We start from the raw sequence: 25461 nt of genomic DNA, 5'->3' as shown, positions 1-25461 counted from the left end.
CTCAACATTTTCATCGTGGTCTTCTCCTTGGTACAACTCGAATAAAAGAAAAGAAATTTAGAGAAACACACTGAAATATTTTTGGAGTTTTTGGTTTTCTTCAACAAGCAAACAAAAACGAGAAAATCTATTTACACGGGAAAGCTCTCAACAAGCAAAAGAAGAACAAAGAAATCTTTTTGTATTTTGTTTTTAGTACTACTACTAAGCATGAATAGAAAGAAAATTACTACAACTAATTTTTTGGTTTTTCTAAAAAATTTCAAACACACAAGAAGAAAGCAAAAAAATAATTCTAAGCATGGATGATACAATGAAAAAGTGTGAACACCGATAGATAGAATGATATGTGAGCATGAATATAATGTAGGTGAGAAACACGTACTCCCCCAAGCTTAGGCTTTTGGCCTAAGTTGGTAATGAATCAGTAGCCTGGAGGGTAGTAGTCGGGGTACTGAGGAGCGGCATCCACTGATCCCACTGTGGAGGTGCATGTGCAGCCTCAGCAGCAGCCTGAGCGTTCCAGTAGGCGAGGATGTCTGCAGGCATAATCTGGTATCCGCCACTGGGAATAGAATCAAGCAATGCAGGTGCAGGCAAGGGAATAACATCACAAGTGTCAACGTTATACACCAGGTTATAAGGAATGGCAACATCAGGAAGATCATGTGCAAGAAAGTGATGGTGATCCATGGTTGCACGGTCTAGGTAAACTGTGGTAAGAGGGAAATCATGAGGGCGTATCTCAACCCCGAGTGAGCCGCCAAACGAGTGGCATAAATCCCACCATGTATTTTACCCTGGGATTTATTAAGGTGCAGGCGATGAGCCACGATAGCTCCCAAGCTATATGTGTTGTCGCCCTCAATTGCATGACGTAAAACAACAAGGTCTGGTGAACTAAGTGCACCCACCTTCTCCCTAGAAAGCAAGCATTTGGTAATGAAATATGCAAAGTAACGAACAACTGGAAAATGTAAACCACCGGCAGTGATGGCTGACACTCTCCTCTCATCACCCACTGTCAGAGTGTGACAAAAATCCTCAAACTCAGCCGGCCTAGGCTCGGTCAAGCTCCCTTCAGAAGGGATCATGCATATGTCACAAAACTCAGTAAGTGGTATTTGATGGTTTTCAGCATATAAATCAAAACTCACTTCAGGAGGATTATTTCTAGGCAGGAAAGTAAAGCTTTGAACAAACATATTTGTGAGGATTTGGTGCTGGTCACACTCATCTGCGATGAAGTCGGTGAGACCGGCATTGGCAATGAATTGCATGAACTCCTCATGAATTCCAGCTTCTTGCAGGAACGGGATGTGCGGCCATTCGCACGGCCGTACCTCCGCCAACCTCCGAGGGTGGAGATCATTGTCAGAAGACTCCCCAATAACACCCTTGGAGTTCTTCCTTGAGCCATATTTCCTGAAGATATTCATGTCTGCGTACAATTTTTCCTATGAACAAAAATCTGAAATTTTAGTTCACAAATTTTTCCAACAAAACTTCACAAAACTAATAGCAACTACTCATAGGGATACATAGAGGCCATAGCAAGCATTCAAACTACTTAGAACACAAAGAATTCAACATGCAAGCACATCTACAGCAGCACCAAGAGTAGCTAATTATTCAAAGTATAAACCACTAAAACAAAAACTAATTGGACAATGGTGGAGTCACATACCAAGCAATAATCTCCCGAAACAGTTTCGGTAATGGAGCTTCGAGCAAAGAGATCGAAAATGGCAGCAAAATGAGCAAGAACACGGGAGAGAGAGCAAGAGTGATTTTTTTTTCTGGAGGTAGGTGACAATGTGGGCTAAAGAGATAAGTGAGGGGGCCCACGTGGGGACCACAACCCCCGTGGGCGCGCCCCGATGGGTTGTGCCCACGTGGTGCACCCCCTCTGGTTATTTTTGCACCAAAAATTCTTAAATATTCAGGAAAAATCAAATAAAATTTTCAGAGCATTCTGAGAAATTTTATTTTTGGGTCATTTTTTATTGCACGGGAAATTCAGAAAACAGAAAAAACATGGCATTTTATTTTATTTAACTAATAAAAACAGAGAATAAAAAGTAGGGACAGAAAGTAGTGCTTAGTAAATTCATCAACTTCATACCGTTCAAAAATGATCCATTAATAAGGTTGATCAAGTCTTATTAACAACCACTTTCGATAAGCATGAAACCGAAGAACTTCATAAATCACTAAGTTACCTCAATGGGGGTACGCATTTCCCGAACAATAAGTATTTCATATTTCTTTTTGACAGTAGGTAGAGGTATTTGAAAACTTCCAATGGTGATTGTCGGAGATTTTTCAATAACATTAATACCATTCACTTGGAATTGTTTCTTCGGAAAGTGCACCGTATGCTCATTACCATTGATATGAAAAGTGACCTTGCTTTTATTGCAATCAATAACAGCCCCTGTAGTATTCAAGAAGGGTCTACCAAGGATAATCGACATGTTGTCGTCCTCGGGCATCTCAAGTATAACAAAGTCAGTCAAAATAGTAAGATTAGCAACAACAACGGGCACATCCTCACAGATACCGATAGGTATGGCAATTGACTTGTCAGCCATTTGCAAAGATATTTCAGTAGGTGTGAGTTTATTCAAGTCAAGTCATTTATATAAAGAGAAAGGCATAACACTAACACTAGCTCCTAAATCACACAAAGCAGTTTTCACATAATTTTTTTGATGGAGCAAGGTATAGTTGGTATTTTCGCATCTCCAAGTTTTTTAAGTACTCCATCTTTAAAAGTATAATTAGCAAGCATAGTGGAGATTTCAGCTTCCGGTATTTTTCTCTTATTTGTGATGATGTCTTTCATATACTTTGCATAAGGAGGCATTTTCAAGATATCACTCAAGCGAGTACGCAAAAAGACTGGCCTCAGCATTTCAGCAAAGCGTTCAAATTCTTCATCATCGTTCTTTTTAGTTGACTTAGGTGGAAAAGGCATAGGTTTTTGAACCCACGGTTCTCTTTCTTTACCGTGTTTCCTAGCCACAAGGTCTCTTTTATCATATCTTTTATTCTTAGGTTGTGGGTTATCAAGATCAACAGGTGGTTCTATCTCAACATCATTGTCTGGTTCTTTATCATTGGTTGGTTGAGAGTCTTCATGAACCTCATAATTATCTTTTTCATTAGGTGAGTGTTCATTACCACATTGAGTTTCAGCATCAGAGATGGAAGTTTCGTTTTCATTATCAGGAGGTTTCTCTATTTCAGGTCCACTAGAAGCATGTGAAGTCTTATCATTTTTCTTTTTCTTTTTCTTTCTAGAAGGACTAGGTGCACTAGTGTTAGCTCTTTGTGAATCTTGTTCAATTCTTTTAGGCTGTCCCTCAGGATAAAGTGGTTCCTAAGTCATTTTACCTCCTCTAGTTGCAACTCTAACAGTAAAGTCATGCATATTATGATTCATTTCATCAAGCAATTCTCTTTGAGATTTATCAACTTGTTCTAGTTGAGTTTGAACCATAGAAGCTTGTTTTCCAACACCTCTAATATCATTTGAGATTCTAAATAACAAGTCACTCAAGCGAGCAATCATATCAGAATTATATTTCAATTGTTTCATAACATTTGCATTGAAGTGATCTTGTTTCCTAATGTAGTTTTCAAACTCATAAAGGCATTGACTAGGATGCATATTGTGAGGATTATTATTATCATTGAATTTCATAAGAGAATTTACCTCTACCACCTTAGGCATTGGTGGTGTATTAAGCCCATGTATTTCTTCAATAGGAGGTAAATTTTTAACATCCTCAGCTTTAATACCTTTTCCTTCATAGATTTCTTTGCCTCTTGCATATCTTCAGGACTGAGATGTAATATACCCCTCATCTTCGGAGTGGGTTTAGGCGGTGGTTCAGGAATAGCCCAATCATCATAATTTTTCAATATTTTATTCAATAATTCTTCAACTTGAGCAATAGTTCGTTCCCTGAAAACACAACCAGCACAACTATCTAGGAAGTCCCTGGAAGCATCGGTTAGTCCATTATAGAAGATATCAAGTATTTCATTTTTCATAAGAGGATGATCAGGCAAAGCATTAAGTAACTGGCAAAGCCTCCCCCAATCTTGTGGGAGACTCTCTTCTTTAGTTCGCACAAAGTTAAATATTTCCTGTAAGGCAGCTTGTTTCATATGAGCAGGAAAATATTTTTCAAAGAAGTAATAAACCATATCCTGGGGACTACGCACACAACTAGGAGTAAGAGTATTGTACCAAGCTTTAGCATCACCCTTTAATGAGAAAGGAAATAATTTGAGAATAAAGTAATAGCGGGTTTTCTCTGTTGGGAATCGTAGCATAATTTTAAAATTTTCCTACGCTCACCAAGATGCATCTATGGAGTCTACTAGCAACGAGGGGAAAGGAGTGCATCTACATACCCTTGTAGATCGCGAGCGGAAGCGTTCCAATGAACGTGGATGTCGGAGTCGTACTCGCCGTGATCCAAATCACCGATGACCGAGTGCCGAACGGACGGCACCTCCGCGTTCAACACACGTATGGTGTAGCGACGTCTCCTCCTTCTTGATCCAGCAAGGGGAAAGGAGAGGTTGATGGAGATCCAACAGCACGACGGCGTGGTGGTGGATGTAGCGGGTCTCCGGCAGGGCTACGCCGAGCTTCTGCGAGAGAGAGAGAGGTGTTGCAGGGGAGGAGGGAGGCGCCCAAGGCTGTGTGTTGCTGCCCTCCCTCCCCCCTTTATATAGGCCTCCTGGGGGGGCGCCGGCCCTAGAGATGAGATCTCATGGGGGGGGGGGGGGCGGCGGCCACAAGGGGGGGAAGGGGTTGCCTTGCCCCCCAAGGCAAGGGGGAACTCCCCCCTAGGGTTCCCAACCCTAGGCGCATGGGGGGAGGCCCAAGGGGGGCGCCCCAGCCTACTAAGGGCTGGTTCCCTTCCACTTTCAGCCCACGGGGCCCTCCGGGATAGGTGGCCCCACCCGGTGGACACCGGGACCTTTCCGGTGGTCCCGGTACAATACCGGTAACCCCCGAAACTTTCCCGGTGGCCGAAACTGGACTTCCTATATATAATTCTTCACCTCCGGACCATTCTGGAACCTCTCGTGACGTCTGGGATCTCATCCGGGACTCCGAACAACTTTCGGGTTTCCGCATACATATATCTCTACAACCCTAGCGTCACCGGACCTTAAGTGTGTAGACCCTACGGGTTCGGGAGACATGCAGACATGACCGAGACGCCTCTCCGGTCAATAACCAATAGCGGGATCTGGATACCCATCTTGGCTCCCACATGTTCCACGATGATCTCATAGGATGAACCACGGTGTCGAGGATTCAATCAATCCGTATGCAATTCCCTTTGTCAATCGGTATGTTACTTGCCCGAGATTCGATCGTCGGTATCCCAATACCTTGTTCAATCTCGTTACCGGCAAGTCTCTTTACTCGTACCGCAATGCATGATCCCGTGACTAACGCCTTAGTCACATTGAGCTCATTATGATGATGCATTACCGAGTGGGCCCAGAGATACCTCTCCGTCACACGGAGTGACAAATCCCAGTCTCGATCCGTGCCAACCCAACAGACACTTTCGGAGATACCCGTAATGCACCTTTATAGTCACCCAGTTACGTTGTGACGTTTGGCACACCCAAAGCACTCCTACGGTATCCGGGAGTTGCACGATCTCATGGTCTAAGGAAAAGATACTTGACATTGGAAAAGCTCTAGCAAACGAAACTACACGATCTTTTATGCTATGCTTAGGATTGGGTCTTGTCCATCACATCATTCTCCTAATGATGTGATCCCGTTATCAATGACATCCAATGTCCATAGTCAGGAAACCATGACTATCTGTTGATCAACGAGCTAGTCAACTAGAGGCTTACTAGGGACACGTTGTGGTCTATGTATTCACACATGTATTACGATTTCCGGACAATACAATTATAGCATGAATAATAGACTATTATCATGAACAAAGCAATATAATAATAACCATTTATTATTGCCTCTAGGGCATATTTCCAACAGTCTCCCACTTGCACTAGAGTCAATAATCTAGTTACATTGTGATGAATCGAACACCCATTGCGTCCTGGTGTTGATCATGTTTTGCCCTAGGGAGAGGTTTAGTCAACGGATCTGCTACATTCAGGTCCGTGTGTACTTTACAAATATCTATGTCTCCATTTTGAACACTTTCATGAATGGAGTTGAAGCGACGCTTGATATGCCTGGTCTTCCTGTGAAACCTGGGCTCCTTCGCAAGGGCAATAGCTCCAGTGTTGTCACAGAAGAGAGTCATCGGGCCCGACGCATTGGGAATCACCCCTAGGTCGGTAATGAACTCCTTCATCCAGACTGCTTCATGTGCTGCCTCCGAGGCTGCCATGTATTCCGCTTCACATGTAGATCCCGCCACGACGCTTTGCTTGCAACTGCACCAGCTTACTGCTCCTCCATTCAAAATATACACGTATCCGGTCTATGACTTCGAGTCATCCAGATCTGTGTCGAAGCTAGCGTCGACGTAACCCTTTACGACGAGCTCTTCGTCACCTCCATAAACGAGAAACATATCCTTAGTCCTCTTCAGGTACTTCAGGATATTCTTGACCGCTGTCCAGTGTTCCTTGCCGGGATTACTTTGGTACCTTCCTACCAAACTTACGGCAAGGTTTACATCAGGTCTGGTACACAGCATGGCATACATAATAGACCCTATGGCCGAGGCATAGGGGATGACACTCATCTCTTCTATATCTTCTGCCGTGGTCGGGCATTGAGCCGTGCTCAATTGCACACCTTGCAATACAGGCAAGAACCCCTTCTTGGACTGATCCATACTGAACTTCTTCAATATCTTGTCAAGGTATGTACTCTGTGAAAGACCAATGAGGCGTCTTGATCTATCTCTATAGATTTTGATGCCTAATATATAAGCAGCTTCTCCAAGGTCCTTCATTGAAAAACACTTATTCAAATAGGCCTTTATACTTTCCAAGAATTCTATATCATTTCCCATCAATAGTATGTCATCCACATATAATATGAGAAATGCTACAGAGCTCCCACTCACTTTCTTGTAAACACAGGCTTCTCCATAAGTCTGTGTAAACCCAAACGCTTTGATCATCTCATCAAAGCGAATGTTCCAACTCCGAGATGCTTGCACCAGCCCATAGATTGAGCGCTGGAGCTTGCACACTTTGTTAGCATTCTTAGGATCGACAAAACCTTCCGGCTGCATCATATACAACTCTTCCTTAAGGAAGCCGTTAAGGAATGCCGTTTTGACGTCCATCTGCCATATCTCATAATCATAGTATGCGACAAGTGCTAACATTATTCGGACGGACTTCAGCTTCGCTACGGGTGAGAAAGTCTCATCGTAGTCAACCCCTTGAACTTGTCGATAACCCTTAGCGACAAGTCGAGCTTTGTAGATGGTCACATTACCATCCGCGTCCGTCTTCTTCTTAAAGATCCATTTGTTTTCTATGGCTCGCCGCTCAACGGGCAAGTCAGTCAAAGTCCATACTTTGTTTTCATACATGGATTCTATCTCGGATTTCATGGCTTCTAGCCATTTGTCAGAATCTGGGCCCGCCATCGCTTCTTCATAGTTCGAAGGTTCACCGTTGTCTAACAACATGATTTCCAGGACAGGGTTGCCGTACCACACTGGTGCGGAACGTGTCCTTGTGGACCTACGAAGTTCAGTAACTTGATCCGAAGTTTCATGATCATCATCATTAACTTCTTCCCCAGTCGGTGTAGGCACCACAGGAACATTTTCCCGCGCTGCGCTACTTTCCGGTTCGGAAGGGGTGACTATCACCTCATCAAGTTCCACTTCCCTCCCACTCAATTCTTTCAAGAGAAACTCCTTCTCCAGAAAGGACCCGTTCTTGGCAACGAAGATCTTGCCTTCGGATCTGAGGTAGAAGGTATACCCAATAGTTTCCTTAGGGTATCCTATGAAGACGCATTTCTCCGACTTGGGTTCGAGCTTTTCAGGTTGAAGTTTCTTGACATAAGCATCGCATCCCCAAACTTTTAGAAACGACAGCTTAGGTTTCTTCCCAAACCATAATTCATACGGTGTCGTCTCAACGGATTTCGACGGAGCCCTATTTAAAGTGAATGCGGCAGTCTCTAAAGCATAGCCCCAAAATGAGAGCGGTAAATCGGTAAGAGACATCATAGATCGCACCATATCCAATAGAGTGCGATTACGATGTTCGGACACACCGTTTCTCTGAGGTGTTCCAGGCGGCGTGAGTTGTGAAACTATTCCACATTTCCTTAAGTGTGCACCAAACTCGTGACTTAAATATTCTCCACCACGATCTGATCGTAAGAATTTTATTTTCCTGTCACGTTGATTCTCAACTTCACTATGAAATTCCTTGAACTTTTCAAAGGTTTCAGACTTGTGTTTCATTAGGTAGACATACCCATATCTACTTAAATCATCAGTGAGAGTGAGAACATAACGATATCCTCCGCGAGCCTCAACACTCATTGGACCGCACACATCGGTATGTATGATTTCCAATAAGTTGGTTGCTCGCTCCTTTGTTCCGGAGAACGGAGTCTTGGTCATCTTACCCATGAGGCATGGTTCGCACGTGTCAAATGATTCGTAATCAAGAGACTCCAAAAGTCCATCTGCATGGAGCTTCTTCATGCGCTTGACACCAATGTGACCAAGGCGGCAGTGCCACAAGTATGTGGGACTATCGTTATCAACTTTACATCTTTTGGTATTCACACTATGAACATGTGTAACATCACGTTCGAGATTCATCAAAAATAAACCATTGACCAGCGGGGCATGACCATAATACATATCTCTCAAATAAATAGAACAACCATTATTCTCGGATTTAAATGAGTAGCCATCTCGAATTAAACGAGATCCAGATACAATGTTCATGCTCAAAGCTGGCACTAAATAACAATTATTGAGGTTTAAAACTAATCCCGTAGGTAGATGCAGAGGTAGCGTGCCGACGGCGATCACATCGACCTTGGAACCATTCCCAACGCGCATCGTTACCTCGTCCTTCGCCAGTCTCCGTTTATTCCGCAGTTCCTGTTTTGAGTTACAAATATGAGCAACCGCACCGGTATCAAATACCCAGGAGCTACTACGAGTACTGGTAAGGTACACATCGATTACATGTATATCACATATACCTTTGGTGTTGCCGGCCTTCTTCTTGTCCGCTAAGTATTTGGGGCAGTTCCGCTTCCAGTGACCACTTCCCTTGCAATAAAAGCACTCAGTCTCGGGCTTGGGTCCATTCTTTGACTTCTTCCCGGTAACTGGTTTACCGGGCTTGGCAACTCCCTTGCCGTCCTTCTTGAAGTTCTTCTTACCCTTGCCCTTCTTGAACTTAGTGGTTTTATTCACCATCAACACTTGATGTTCTTTTCTGATCTCTACCTCAGCTGATTTCAGCATTGAATATACCTCAGGAATGGTCTTTTCCATCCCCTGCATATTGAAGTTCATCACAAAGCTCTTGTAGCTTGGTGGAAGCGACTGGAGGATTCTGTCAATGACCGCGTCATCCGGGAGATTGACTCCCAGCTGAGACAAGCGGTTATGCAACCCAGACATTCTGAGTATGTGCTCACTAACAGAACTGTTCTCCTCCATTTTACAGCTGAAGAATTTGTCGGAGACATCATATCTCTCGACCCGGGCATGAGCTTGAAAAACCAGTTTCAGCTCCTCGAACATCTCATATGCTCCATGTTTCTCAAAACGCTTTTGGAGACCCGGTTCTAGGCTGTAAAGCATGCCGCACTGAACGAGGGAGTAATCATCAGCACACTGCTGCCAAGCGTTCATAACGTCTTGGTTCTCAGGGATTGGTGCTTCACCTAGCGGTGCTTCTAAGACATAATCTTTCTTGGCTACTATGAGGATGATCCTCAGGTTCCGGACCCAGTCCGTATAGTTGCTGCCATCATCTTTCAGCTTGGTTTTCTCTAGGAACGCGTTGAAATTGAGGACAACGTTGGCCATTTGATCTACAACACATAGTGTAAAGATTTTAGACTAAGTTCATGATAATTAAGTTCATCAAATCAAATTTTTAATGAACTCCCACTCAGATAGACATCCCTCTCGTCATCTAAGTGAAACATGATCCGAGTTTAACTAGGCCGTGTCCGATCATCACGTGAGACGGACTAGTCAAGATCGGTGAACATCTCCATGTTGATCGTATCTTCTATACGACTCATGCTCAACTTTTCGGTCCTCCGTGTTCCGAGGCCATGTCTGTACATGCTAGGCTCGTCAAGTCAACCTAAGTGTATTGCGTGTGTTCCGAGGCCATGTCTGTACATGCTAGGCTCGTCAACACCCGTTGTATTCGAACGTTAGAATCTATCACACCCGATCATCACGTGGTGCTTCGAAACAACGAACCTTCGCAACGGTGCACAGTTAGGGTGAACACTTTCTTGAAATTATTATAAGGGATCATCTTACTTACTACCGTCGTTCTAAGCAAATAAGATGCAAAAACATGATAAACATCACATGCAATCAAATAGTGACATGATATGGCCAATATCATCATGCTCCTTTGATCTCCATCTTCGGGGCACCATGATCATCTTCGTCACCGGCATGACACCATGATCTCCGTCATCATGATCTCCATCACTGTGTCTTCATGAAGTCGTCACGCCAACGATTACTTCTACTTGTATGGCTAACGCGTTTAGCAACAAAGTAAAGTAAATTACATGGCGTTATTCAATGACACGCAGGTCATACAAAATAATAAAGACAACTCCTATGGCTCCTGCCGGTTGTCATACTCATCGACATGCAAGTCGTGATTCCTATTACAAGAATATGATCAATCTCATACATCACATATATCATTCATCACATCTTCTGGCCATATCACATCACATAGCACTTGCTGCAAAAACAAGTTAGACGTCCTCTAATTGTTGTTGCAAGTTTTTACGTGGTTAGCAGGTTTCTAGCAAGAACGTTTTCTTACCTACGTATGACCACAACGTGATTTGCCAATTTCTATTTACCCTTCATAAGGACCCTTTTCATTGAATCCGTTCCGACTAAAGTAGGAGAGGCAGACACCCGCTAGCCACCTTATGCAACTAGTGCATGTCAGTCGGTGGAACCTGTCTCACGTAAGCGTACGTGTAAGGTTGGTCCGGGCCGCTTCATCCTACAATGCCGCCGAAACAAGAAACGACTAGTAGCGGCAAGAAGAATTGGCAACATCAACGCCCACAACTTCTTTGTGTTCTACTCGTGCATAGTAACTACGCATAGGCCTGGCTAATGATGCCACTGTTGGGAATCGTAGCATAATTTTAAAATTTTCCTACGCTCACCAAGATGCATCTATGGAGTCTACTAGCAACGAGGGGAAAGGAGTGCATCTACATACCCTTGTAGATCGCGAGCGGAAGCGTTCCAATGAACGTGGATGACGGAGTCGTACTCGCCGTGATCCAAATCACCGATGACCGAGTGCCGAACGGACGGCACCTCCGCGTTCAACACACGTACGGTGCAGCGACGTCTCCTCCTTCTTGATCCAGCAAGGGGAAAGGAGAGGTTGATGGAGATCCAACAGCACGGCGGCGTGGTGGTGGATGTAGCGGGTCTCCGGCAGGGCTACGCCGAGCTTCTGCGAGAGAGAGAGAGGTGTTGCAGGGGAGGAGGGAGGCGCCCAAGGCTGTGTGTTGCTGCCCTCCCTCCCCCCTTTATATAGGCCTCCTGGGGGGGGCGCCGGCCCTAGAGATGAGATCTCATGGGGGGGGGGCGGCGGCCACAAGGGGGGGGAAGGGGTTGCCTTGCCCCCCAAGGCAAGGGGGAACTCCCCCTAGGGTTCCCAACCCTAGGCGCATGGGGGGAGGCCCAAGGGGGGCGCCCCAGCCCACTAAGGGCTGGTTCCCTTCCACTTTCAGCCCACGGGGCCCTCCGTGATAGGTGGCCCCACCCGGTGGACCCCCGGGACCCTTCCGGTGGTCCCGATACAATACCGGTAACCCCCGAAACTGTCCCGGTGGCCGAAACTGGACTTCCTATATATAATTCTTCACCTCCGGACCATTCCGGAACCTCTCGTGACGTCCGGGATCTCATCCGGGACTCCGAACAACTTTCGGGTTTCCGCATACATATATCTCTACAACCCTAGCGTCACCGGACCTTAAGTGTGTAGACCCTACGGGTTCGGGAGACATGCAGACATGACCGAGACGCCTCTCCGGTCAATAACCAATAGCGGGATCTGGATACCCATGTTGGCTCCCACATGTTCCACGATGATCTCATCGGATGAACCAGGTGTCGAGGATTCAATCAATCCGTATGCAATTCCCTTTGTCAATCGGTATGTTACTTGCCCGAGATTCGATCGTCGGTATCCCAATACCTTGTTCAATCTCGTTACCGGCAAGTCTCTTTACTCGTACCGCAATGCATGATCCCGTGACTAACGCCTTAGTCACATTGAGCTCATTATGATGATGCATTACCGAGTGGGCCCAGAGATACCTCTCCGTCACACGGAGTGACAAATCCCAGTCTCGATCCGTGCCAACCCAACAGACACTTTCGGAGATACCCGTAATGCACCTTTATAGTCACACAGTTACGTTGTGACGTTTGGTACACCCAAAGCACTCCTACGGTATCCGGGAGTTGCACGATCTCATGGTCTAAGGAAAAGATACTTGACATTGGAAAAGCTCTAGCAAACGAAACTACACGATCTTTTATGCTATGCTTAGGATTGGGTCTTGTCCATCACATCATTCTCCTAATGATGTGATCCCGTTATCAATGACATCCAATGTCCATAGTCAGGAAACCATGACTATCTGTTGATCAATGAGCTAGTCAACTAGAGGCTTACTAGGGACACGTTGTGGTCTATGTATTCACACATGTATTACGATTTCCGGACAATACAATTATAGCATGAATAATAGACTATTATCATGAACAAAGAAATATAATAATAACCATTTATTATTGCCTCTAGGGCATATTTCCAACATTCTCATCATGAGTAAAAAGGGTGGCTATGTCATTCAACTTAGTAAGATGTGCCACAATGGTTTCAGTTTCATAACTGTGGAAAGGATCAGATTCAACCAAAGTAATTAACTCTGGGTTGACAGAGAATTCATAATCCTTATCATCAATACAGATAGGTGAAGTAGCAAACTTAGGATCACACTTCATTCTAGCATTCAGAGATTTTTCTTTATACTTGCATAGTAATTTCTCTAGATCATCTCTATCATTACATGCAAGAATATATCTAGTTGCTTCTTCACTCATAACATAACCTTCCGATATCTTAGGCAATTCATATCTAGGTAGGCTAGTTCTAGCAGGTGTTTCAGCAGTTTCAGTTTCAGGCTCATCATCAGATTCAACAACATCATGTTGTATAACTCTAGCAATTTGTCTATCAAGAAATTCACCAAGTGGCACATCATCATTATCAAGCAAGGTACTAGCATCATCATAAGCATCATTCCTAGTAGAAGTAGCATCATCAATAACTTGCAACATATCAGGATTAATAGCATGTGGTGGTGTTGCAAGCTTACTCATAACGGAAGGTGAATCTAAAGCAGAACTGGATGGTATTTCCTTACCTCCCCTCGTCTTAGAGGGATAAATCTTAGTCTTTGGATCCTTCAGATTCTACATAGTGATAATATGATAATAATCCCAAGTGACTCAACAAATATAGCTATGCTCCCCGGCAACGGCGCCAGAAAAAGGTCTTGATAACCCACAAGTATAGGGGATCGCAATAGTTTTCGAGGGTAAATATTCAACCCAAATTTATAGATTCGACACAAGGGGAGCCAAAGAATATTTGAAGGTATTAGCAGCTGAGTTGTCAATTCAACCACACCTGGAGATTAATTATCTGCAGCAAAGTGATCAGTAGCAAAGTAGTTTGATAGTTTTGGTAGTAGTGATAGCAGCAATAGTAACAGTAAAAGTGATAGCAGTAATTTTGTAGCAAGTATAACAGTGATGGTATCAATAGTAACTTAGCAGAAACAATATGGAAAAGTTCATAGGCATTGGATCGGTGACTTGTTGGATGATATTCATCATGTGACAGTTATAACCTAGGGCGATACGACACTAGCTCCAGTTAATCGATATAATGTAGGCATGTATTCCGTAAATAGTCATACGTGCTTTATTAAAAGAACTTGCATGACATCTTTTGTCCTACCCTCCCGTGGTAGCGGGGTCCATATTGGAAACTAAGGGATATTCAGGCCTCCTTTTAATAGAGAACCGGAACAAAGCATTAACACATAGTGAATACATGAACTCCTCAAACTACGGTCATCACCGGGAGTGGGCCCGGTTGTTGTCACTTCGGGGTTGCCGGATCATAACCGTAGTAGGTGACTATAACTTGCAAGATCGGATCTAAAACATGGATATAATGATGAATTCATAAACGGTTCAGATCTGAAATCATGGCACCCGGGCCCAAAGTGACAAGCATTAAGCATGGCAAAGTCATAGCAACATCAATCTAAGAACATAGTGGATACTAGGGATCAGGCCCTAACAAAACTAACTCGATTACATGATGAATCTCATCCAACTCCTCACCGACCAGCGAGCCTACAAAGGAATTACTCACTCCCGGTGGGGAGCATCATGGAATTGGCGATGGAGAAGGGTTGGTGATGACGAAGAACGAAGATCCCTCTCTCCGGAACCCCAAACGGACTCCAGATTTGCCCTCCCGAGGAAGAACAAGGCCTGGCGGCGGCTCCGTCTCGTGGATCGCGATAATTCTTTCTCCCTAATTTTTTTCTGGAATAATGTGATTTTATAGTATTAGGGGGGTCATTAGCGGGGCCACCAGGTGGGTACAACCCACCTGGGTGCGCCAGGAGAGGGGGGCGCGCCCTGGTGGGTTGTGCCCACCCAGGGGCCCCTCTCAGGTGGGTCTTGGCTCCAGAAATTCTTATTATTGGTATAAAAATCCCTCAAAAAGTTCCATTCCATTCCAAGAACTTTTATTTCTGGGCAAAAACAACACCATGGTAGTTCTGCTGAAAAAAGCGTCAGTCCGGGGCTAGTTTCACTCAAATCATGCAAATTAGAGTCCAAAACAAGTGGAAAAGTGCGAGAAAAAGTAGATGCGTTGGAGATGTATCATCTATGCGTATATGATATGCACGAGTAGAACACAAAGAGTTGTGGGCGGTGATGGTCATACTACTTACCACCAATGTCTTATTTTGATTCGGCGGTATTATAAGATGAAGCGGCCCGGACCAACCTTACATGTCCACGTACATGAGACCGGTAACACCGACAGACATGTAACTAGTTTTGCATAAAGGTGCCTGGCGGGTGTCTGTTTCTCCTACTTTAGTTGAATTGAATTTTATTGCAGCTGGTCCTTGAAGAAGGTTAAAACAACAAACTTGATAAATCACCGTTGTGGTTTTTGCCATAGGTAAGAACGGTTCTTGCTAGAATCCGGTATCAGCCACGTAAAACTTGCAACAACAAAGTAGAGGACGTCTAACTTGTTTTTGCAGGGCATGTTGTGATGTGATATGGTCAAGACATGATGTGATATACGTTGTTGTATGAGATGATCATGTTTTGTAAGTTATCGCCAACCGACATGAGCCCTATGGTTGTCTCTTTATTGTATGAAATGCAAACGCCATGTAATTGTTTTACTTTATTGCTATGCGTTAGCAATAGTTGTAGAAGCAATAGTTGGCGAAACGACCATGACACAATGATGGAGATCAAGGTGTCGAGCCGGTGACGATGGAGATCATGATGATGCTTTGGAGATGGGGATCAATGTTGGGGAACGTAGCATGCAATTTTAAAATTTCCTACGCTCACGCAAGATCTATCTAGGAGACGCATAGCAACGAGAAGGGGAGAGTGTGTCCACATACCCTTGTAGACCGAAAGCGGAAGCGTTTGACAACGTGCTTGATGTAGTCGAACTTCTTCTCGTTTTGACCGATCAAGCACCGAACGTACGACACCTCCGAGTTCTGCACACGTTCAGCTCGATGACGTCCCTCGAACTCTTTATCCAGCAAAGTGTCGAGGGAGAGTTTCGTCAGCACGACGGCGTGGTGACGGTGATGGTGAAGTGATCCGCGCAGGGCTTTGCCTAAGCACTACGTGAATATGACCGGAGGCGTAAACTGTGGAGGGGGGCGCCGCACATGGCTAACAATGTTTGTTGTGTTCTAGCGGTGCCCCCCCATCATATATATAGGTTGGAGGGGAGGAGAGGCAGCCAAGGGGGTGCCCCAGGTAGGAGGAATCCTACTTGGGGTCCTCCCAATTAAGCCTCCCCCTTTCCTATTCCTATTCGGAGTAGGAAGGGAAGAGAGGGAAGGGGGAATCCTATTCCCTTTTTCATTTCCTCCTTCCCCTTTTCTACTCCAGTTTGGCCAGCCCATATGGGAGGGGCGCACCAGCCCCTTAGGGGCTGGTCTGTCCCCCTCTTGTCCCATTAAGGCCCATGTAGTTGCCGAGGGGATGCCCGAAACCCCTTCTGGTGACCCGATATGCACCCGGTACACCTGGAACACTTTCGGTGTCCGAATACCATCGTCCAATATATGAATCTTTACCCCTAGACCATTTCGAGACTCCTCGTCATGTCCATTATCTCATCCAGGACTCCGAACAACATTCGTTCACCAAATCACATAACTCATATAATATAAAATCGTCATCGAACGTTAAGCGTGCGGACCCTACGGGTTTGAGAACTATGTAGACATGACCGAGACACCTCTCTGGTTAATAATCAATAGCGGAACCTGGATGCTCATATTGGTTCCCACATATTCTACGATGATCTTTATCGATCGTACCGTAATGACAACATATGTTATTCCCTTTGTCATCGGCATGTTACTTGCCCGAGATTCTATCGTCGGTATCTTCATAGCTAGTTCAATCTCGTTACCGGCAAGTCTCTTTACTCGTTCTGTAATGCATCATCCCGTAACTAACTCATTAGTCACATTGCTTGCAAGGCTTATCATGATGTGCATTACCGAGAGGGCCCAGAGATACCTCTCCGATACTCGGAGTGACAAATCCTAATCTCGATCCATGCCAACCCAACAAACACCTTCGGAGATACCTGTAGAGCATCTTTATAATCACCCTGTTAGGTTGTGATGTTTGATAGCGCACAAGGTATTCTTCCGGTATCCGGGAGTTGCATAATCTCATAGTCAGAGGAATATGTATAAGTCATGAAGAAAGCAATAGCAATAAAACTTAAACGATCATAATGCTAAGCTAACGGACGGGTCTTGTCCATCACATCATTCTCCTAATGATGTGATCCCGTTCATCAAATGACAACACAAGTCCATGGTTAGGAAACTTAACCATCTTTGATTAATGAGCTATTCTAGTAGAGGCATACTAGGGACACTGTGTTTTGCTATGTATTCACACATGTATCAAGTTTCCGGTTAATACAGTTCTAGCATGAATAATAAACATTTAACATGCTATAAGGAAATATAAATAACAACTTTATTATTGCCTCTAGGGCATATTTCCTTCAATCTCCCACTTGCACTAGAGTCAATAATCTAGTTCACATCGTCATGTGATTTAACACCAATAGTTCACATCTTTATGTGATTAGTTCACATTGCCATGTGACTAAGACCCAAAGGGTTTACTAGAGTCAATAATTGTAAGTGCATCTAGTGCCCCTTAGTGATTTTGGTGTATTGAAGACTTATAGGTTAAGGGACTGATGCGTTTGTGAGTGTACACAGGTCTATAAGTCTATGAGGAGTTTGATATTTACAGAGAAAGTCGACCCCTAAAAATGAAGTTCTTCGACTGAAGACTTTGGATTTCTGAAGACTTTGAAAGTGAAGAAATTGGTGTGACCTTGAAGACTTGGTATTCATTCGAGGAACATGAAGCGTGAAGACTTTTCTTTTCTTAGTTTCATTTTCTCTTTCTTGGGTCATAGGAAACACCGTACTGTTAAAGGGGGTCGAGCAAATACTAAGGAAAAATTTCAATGTGATGCTTAACTCAAAATCCTACACCTACCAATCCCTTCGAGTGAAGCCATTGGAAATCTCATACAGTTCAGTCATATTCTTCAGTGACAGAGACGAAGTTCTTCTAGTCACTGAGGAATTTGTTCTGACTGAGAAGTTAGGAATTCGCGAGTGCAGATTGCCTACACAGTGAGGATCATGATAGTCCTGAGGAATTTGAGCCTCAAATATCCGACCATTGCTGTGCTACGCGTCAGCTGTCCCAAAATATCTACCCACCTAACGGTCATATCATTGAAGGTCATTTATGTCTTATCAAGTCGGGCTGCTCCCTAGGCTATAAATAGTCGCCCCCTACAACCACTAGCTGGTTGGCTGCTCCGAGAGAAACTGACACTTGTCATTTGAGAGCATCCCATCCTCCGAGGACTTTGAGCGAAAATCATCAAGTGAGGAAACCCAAACCCAAACACCTACAAACCCAAAGTGATTGAGCATCACTGAAGAGATTGATCCTGCGTGGATCCGATGCTTGTTACCTTTGAAGACTGTGCATCTTCCAGACGGTTAGGCGTCATGGTCTAGAGCATCCAAGAGGAAATTGTGGATCATCGAGTGACCGAGGTTGTGAAGGTTTGGAAGTCACCTGAAGACTTACCACGAGTGATTGGGCGAGGTCTGTGTGACCTTAGCTCAAGAGGAATACGGTGAGGACTAAGTGTCCTGGATTGTGTGTTCAGGACTGGGTGTCCGGGACTGTGTGTCCTCAGGTTTGAATACCTACCCGCCCTAACCAGACGTACAACTATCACAACAGTTGGAACTGGTCTACCAAATCATTGTCTTCACCAAGCCTACTGGTTCTATTTCCTCAACTCTTTCATTTCCTCATTAAAGTTGTTGTGTGCTTGTTCATATCTGTTTGAAGACTTTGACTGAAGACTTTCTCAATTTCCTCAGTTCAATTTCTTCAGTCTGTTTGTCTTCATCCTGTTTTATCCTGTGTTTACGCTTTCTGTACTCTGTGCTTGTCTTCATTTCATCATGATGACCATGCTTGTGTTCTGTTATGTTTACATCTGAGTACTTATTCCGCTGCAAGTAGTTCTTCGTTTAGGAATTTCCTCACCCTGAAATTCCTCAGTGAAGAATCCATAAAAATCTCCTATTCACCCCCCTCTAGTTGATATAACGCACTTTCAATTGTATCAGAGCAAGGTACTCCCTTGTTCTGTGTGATTTTGGTTTAACCGCCTGGAGTTTTAGTTAGGTTGACCGCAGGTATGAAGAAAGTGACATGCCCCATCTTTGACGGTCATGATTATCCCAAGTGGAAGGCCATGATGAGGAAGCGCCTCATGGCAATGAACAGCGAGCTGTGGACCATCACTGAGATTGGTCTTACCGATCTGTGCAAGACGGTGGAAGCTGATGACATTCGCAAGTTCACTCTTCTCAATCTCACGGCGAAGGACGTCATTTGCTCCTGTCTGTCTCAAAATCAGTTCAGGAATATCATGCATCTCGATCATGCGAAGCTTATCTGGGACCGTCTCTCTGAGGTCTATGAAGGTCATCGAACCCGTCATTATCCTTGGTTTGAGGATTTCAAGGAATCTCTCAAAGCGATGACATTCGAACCAGAATCATCATCTTCTACACCATGCCTTATGGCAAAAGGTGCTAAGGTAACTGAATGCTACCTATCCGAGTCCAGTGATGATGAATCTGGTGATGAATTTGGACCCAGTTATGTCAAACTTGCTTCCCTTGCCACTAAACAACAAAGAGCTTTGGAAAAAGTTTAATACATGCTAAATAAGAGCGATGATATGTTGGGTGAAGAAATGGATCAGTCAAAATCTTTGGCTGAAAGTCTTCAGAGACTTCATTCTAAGTTTGACAACCTTCAAGGTCATCATAACACTCTCTTATCTGATCATGAGAAGCTTTCTTATGAATTTCTTCAAAGAAAGCAAGATCTTGAAAAGCTAAGGGTGAGTTATGAAGATCTTCAGAAGGAGCGCGATTCATTACTTGCTCAACAAATCAGCGCTACACAGGAAGAATTTGTTCCTCCATGTTTGAAGTGCATTGAACGTGAATCTGCTAATTCTTCACCTGAATGTTCAAATGCTTCTAAAGCTACAAATTCTTCACCTATCTCTGCTATCACTAATTCCTCATCTGAGGACAATGCTAGTATAACTGATGATGCGGGGCTGAAGGAATTGTACATGACAGGCATGTACAAAAGCCTCAAAGGGCATCAGACTCTCTGTGATGTGCTTAAAAAGAAGATCCTCAACAGGAACCCTAGGAAAGAGGGTATTGCCTTTGAGAGGAAAATCAATGCTGATGGAACATATTAGAAGCCTGAGCAGTACCCCAAAACCTCATGGGTTGCTGCAAAGGGACCTCCAGTAGATCCATCTACTTTATCGGGCTTTGCATGTGAATCTCCTCATTCTACTGATGAGTCATTTGACTCCAACTATAAACTGTTCAAAAATTAGAATGGTGAATTATTTGCTAGATATGTTGGCACTAACTGCAGGAATGGTCCCCCTATGAAGAAAATCCGGGTTCCCAAAAGGTGCCTTGAAAATCTTCACGTGACTGTCATCATGACACCACCCGTGAAGAATAGGAACCCCAGACCAAATTCCTCATATGGACCAAATTCTTCATATGGATCCAAGTCCTCATACGGACCAAATTCCTCACGTGGATCAAATTCCTCAAAAGGATCAAAGTCCTCATATGAACATCATCGTGCTAACATCTCTGTTTCGCAGGGAAGAGCTAAGGGCTATGAATATGAGCATTATTCTTCTAATCATTATGTTCATAAGTCCTCAAAGAATTTCTCTGCTTATTCATATGCTTACACTAACTCCTCTTATGTGAAACGAAATGGACTGGCTTCTATCGCACCTTTCTCGTATGGAGCTCGCAGTGTGATGAACTCTTTGCCACCCCTTCAGATGTGGGTGGTGAAGAAAAGGAACTAATCTCTTATGTAGGGTCAGGTCTCCAGACGTGCTCAAACGTCTGAAGAATTTGCTGGAGACCTGAAAATGCCTGAAAGGACGCATGCTAATCATGAAGAAATGAACTTTCATTTCTCACGTCCTCATATTGCTTTATCTATTCTATTGCTTGATGAATTGATCTGATGAAATTGATGTCATATTCTTCACTGATGAAGTATACGAGTTCGTAAGTTGCACTAATTCATCTGCAGGATGATCAACCCAAAGCCAATGAGTGGGTCCTCGATAGTGGATGTACAAATCACATGACTGGTGACAAGAATATTTTGATGGATGTTCCCTTATCTCCATCGCATCTGAAGCATATCATCTTCGCTGACAAAGGCAAAAGTCAGGTATTGGGTCTAGGTAAGGTTGCGATCTCAAAGGATAGATACATGGACAAAGTCATGCTTGTCGAGTTCTTAGGATACAACCTCATGTCTGTCTCAATGCTTTGTGATCTTGATATGGTTGTTGTCTTTGGCAAGTATCGTTGTGTTGTGATCATGGAAGCTGACCATTCCAAAGTCTTCGAAGTCTTTAGGAGAGGAGACTTGTATATTGTTGATTTCTCTACAGGACCTCAACCAGCTGTATGTCTACTTGCAAAAGCTTCAGAAGGCTGGCTGTGGCATCGACGACTTGGTCATGCTGGCATGAGGAATTTGCACACGCTCGCGAAGAAGAAGCATGTCATTGGCATTGAGAATGTCAAATTCCTCAAGGATCACTTGTGTGGAGCCTATGAAGCTGGGAAGATGACCAAGGCCAAACATCCAGCGAAGACAATCATGACTACCACTCGACCATTTGAATTGCTTCATATGGATCTCTTTGGCCCTAACCATTATTCTGCAGTTACAAATGATGCATCTCAATATGGCTTTGTTATTGTTGATGATTACTCTCATTACACATGGGTGCATATTGTCACTTACAAACATGAGGTGCAGGAAGTCTTCAAACGATTTTCCTCGAGGGCTTCAACCAACTTTGGTGTGAAGATCAAGCACATCAGAAGTGACAATGGAACTGAGTTCAAGAATTCTGGTCTTGATGACTATCTTGATGAACTTGGTATTACTAATGAGTTATCTGCTCCTTATACTCCTCAGCAGAATGGCGTCGTGGAGCACAAGAACAGGACTCTTGTTGAGATGGCTCGCACTATGCTTGATGAGCACAAGACGCCCCGTCATTTCTGGATTGAGGCAATTGATACTGCGTGCCACATCATCAACAGGGTATATCTTCACAAATTCTTCAAGAAGACTGCTTATGAACTCCTCACTGACAAGAAACCCAATGTGAGTTATTTCAAAGTCTTCGGTGCTAAATGTTGGATTAGAGATCCTCATCACAACTCAAAAATTGCACCGAAAGCACATGAAGGTTTTATGCTTGGTTACGGAAAGGACTCGCACACCTACAGAGTCTTCAACAACGTTCACCACAAAGTTGTTGAAACTATAGATGTGCGGTTCGATGAAACTAATGGCTCGCAAAGAGAGCACCTACCTTCTGTGATAGATGAACCTGCACCTGAGGAAACTATCAAGTTCAAGGCTACTGAGGATGTCATTCCGACCGAAGAATCTGCTGAAGAATTCATTCCAGAATGTGAAGAACGTCATGCTGATGCACCTGAAGAAAACGGTGCTGAAGAGAATGCTGATCAAATTCCTCAACGACAACCCGCTCATCCTCGCGTTGCAAATGAAGTGCAAATTGAGAAAATCATCAGTGACATCAACATTCCAGGTCCTCTCACATGCTCAAGAGCTTCACATTTGTCTAACTTTTGTGCGCACTTTGCTTTCGTCTCTATCCCAGAGCCCACTAAGGTAGATGAAGCATTTCTGGAGCCTGAGTGGATTCAAGCTATGCAAGAAGAATTACATCAGTCTGAGCTCAACAATGTCCGGGAACTGGTCAATCGTCCAGATTCTCGCAAGCACAATATCATTGGCACAAAGTGGATCTACCGCAACAAGCAAGATGAAAATGGCCTTGTGGTGAGGAATAAGGCACGGCTTGTAGCTCAAGGCTACACACAGGTTGAAGGAATTGATTTCGATGAAACTTTTGCACCTATTGCTAGACTTGAGGCTATTCGCATATTACTTGCTTATGTTTACCATCATGATATCACTTTATATCAAATGGATGTGAAAAGTGCATTCCTCAATGGTAAGCTTGAGGAAGAAGTATATGTTGCTCAGCCCCCAGGTTTTGAAGATCCAAAGCATCCTGACAAAGTCTTCAGACTCAATAAGGCCCTGTATGGCCTCAAGCAGGCCCCTCGGGCGTGGTATGATACTTTGAAGGAATTCCTCATGAAGAAAGGCTTCAAACCCGGTTCACTTGACCCTACTCTTTTCACTAAATCTTATGATGGTGAATTTTTTGTGTGCCAAATTTATGTTGATGATATTATCTTTGGCTGTACTGACCAACGTTACAGTGATGAATTTGCCTATATGATGAGTGAAGAATATCAAATGTCTATGATGGGAGAATTGAAATTCTTCTTAGGTCTTCAAATTCGTCAACAATGCAATGGCATATTCATATCTTAGGAGAAATACCTCAAGGATGTTCTTGGGAAATTCGGCATGCAAGATTGCAAAGGGGTCAAAATTCCAATGCCCACAAATGGCCATCTATGCACTGATGAAAATGGTATTGACTTCGATCAAAAGGTATACCGCTCCATGATTGGCTCTTTATTGTATTTATGTGCATCTAGGCCAGATATTATGCTTAGTGTTTGCATGTGTGACGATTTCAAGCTACACCGAAGGTATCACACCATAAGGCTGTGAAGCATATTATTCGATATCTAGCTCACACACCAACACTTGGATTATGGTACCCCAAGGGCTCGGCTTTTGATCTCATTGGATATTCATACTCTGACTATGCTGGTGATCGTGTGGACCGCAAGTCAACATTAGGCACATGCCATTTCCTCGGACGATCTTTGGTCTGTTGGTCCTCGAAGAAACAGAATTGCGTATCACTGTCTACTACTGAAGCTGAGTGCATTGCTGCTGGTTCTTGCTGTGCTCAGTTGCTGTGGATGAAGCAAACTCTCAAGGACTACGCGTCAACATGAAGAATGTGCCTCTCTATTGTGACAACGAGAGTGCAATCAAGATTGCTCACAACCCAGTTCAGCACTCGAAGACAAAGCACATTCAAATTCGTCATCATTTTCTTCATGATCATGTGTGGAAGGGCGACATCTCTATTGAGCATGTACGGACTGAAGAACAACTAGCCGATATCTTCACAAAGCCCTTGGATGAGAAGAGATTTAGCAAGTTGAGGTGTGAGCTAAATATCCTAGAATCTTCGAATGTTCTTTGAAAAGGACACTCATCCTAACACTTATGCAAAATTGATGACTTAGATGTGCAACACGTGAAGAAACGTTTTTCTTCAATCAATGAAGACTAACACTCTAAGTGTGAAGAAATTAACGAAGAATTTGATTCTCAGAGCCCTACGACAATTGTACGCGGTGTCTGAAATCATCATTCTTATACGGTGGGTCACGCCACCACCAAAAGTTGAAAATCTTCAATTTGAGTTATTCCTCAGTTTTTTGAAATTCCTTAGTTGTTCATTTTCTTCAACTTTGCATTGTCTTCACTGTTTCCGTCATTTTTCTTCATTGACTATATATATATATATATGAGTTTATGTCCTCTACAACATTCACTTATTGCTAATTCTTCAAGTTGTTTTTTCTGCTAAGTGAATGTGATCGGACCCTTCCCCCTCTATGCTAAACTCAACCCAGTCTATTCACTAATTCTTCATGTGCGTTCTATTTGAAACTCGTTCAAAATCTTCACTGTGTCCTTGTCAGCTGAAGAATTTGCGAACGGAACTTTAAAACCTATCTTATCTAAATTTTTGGCTTTGCCGCTCAAACCGTTCTGCATTCTGTGAAATGTTTATCTATTCACCCACGATCTCACACGATCGCCACCTCTCAGTACGTGGGTGACACATGTCAAGCGAATGAGAAGGGTCAGGGGCACGTTCGTCCAATTTCTTCGGGCCAAAAGTTTTTCACCTCGGCTATATATACCCCTCCCCTTCCTCACTTCACTTTTACTCTGCTCGATCTCTCTCCCACTCGAGCTTCTCAAACCCTAGCGCCGCCACTACTTCCATCGTTGCCGGTGAGGAAGAGCTTCACTGCCTCGACCTCGTCGCCGTCGTACTCGCGCCGGCTGCGTATTTCTTCACTCCGCCGCAGCCGTAGCTGTCTTCCTCTGCCAAGTT

This window comes from Aegilops tauschii, chromosome 1 (genome assembly GCF_002575655.3).
Source record: "Aegilops tauschii subsp. strangulata cultivar AL8/78 chromosome 1, Aet v6.0, whole genome shotgun sequence".
Lineage (NCBI taxonomy): Eukaryota > Viridiplantae > Streptophyta > Magnoliopsida > Poales > Poaceae > Aegilops > Aegilops tauschii.
Note: the sequence above shows the minus strand (reverse complement) of the source record.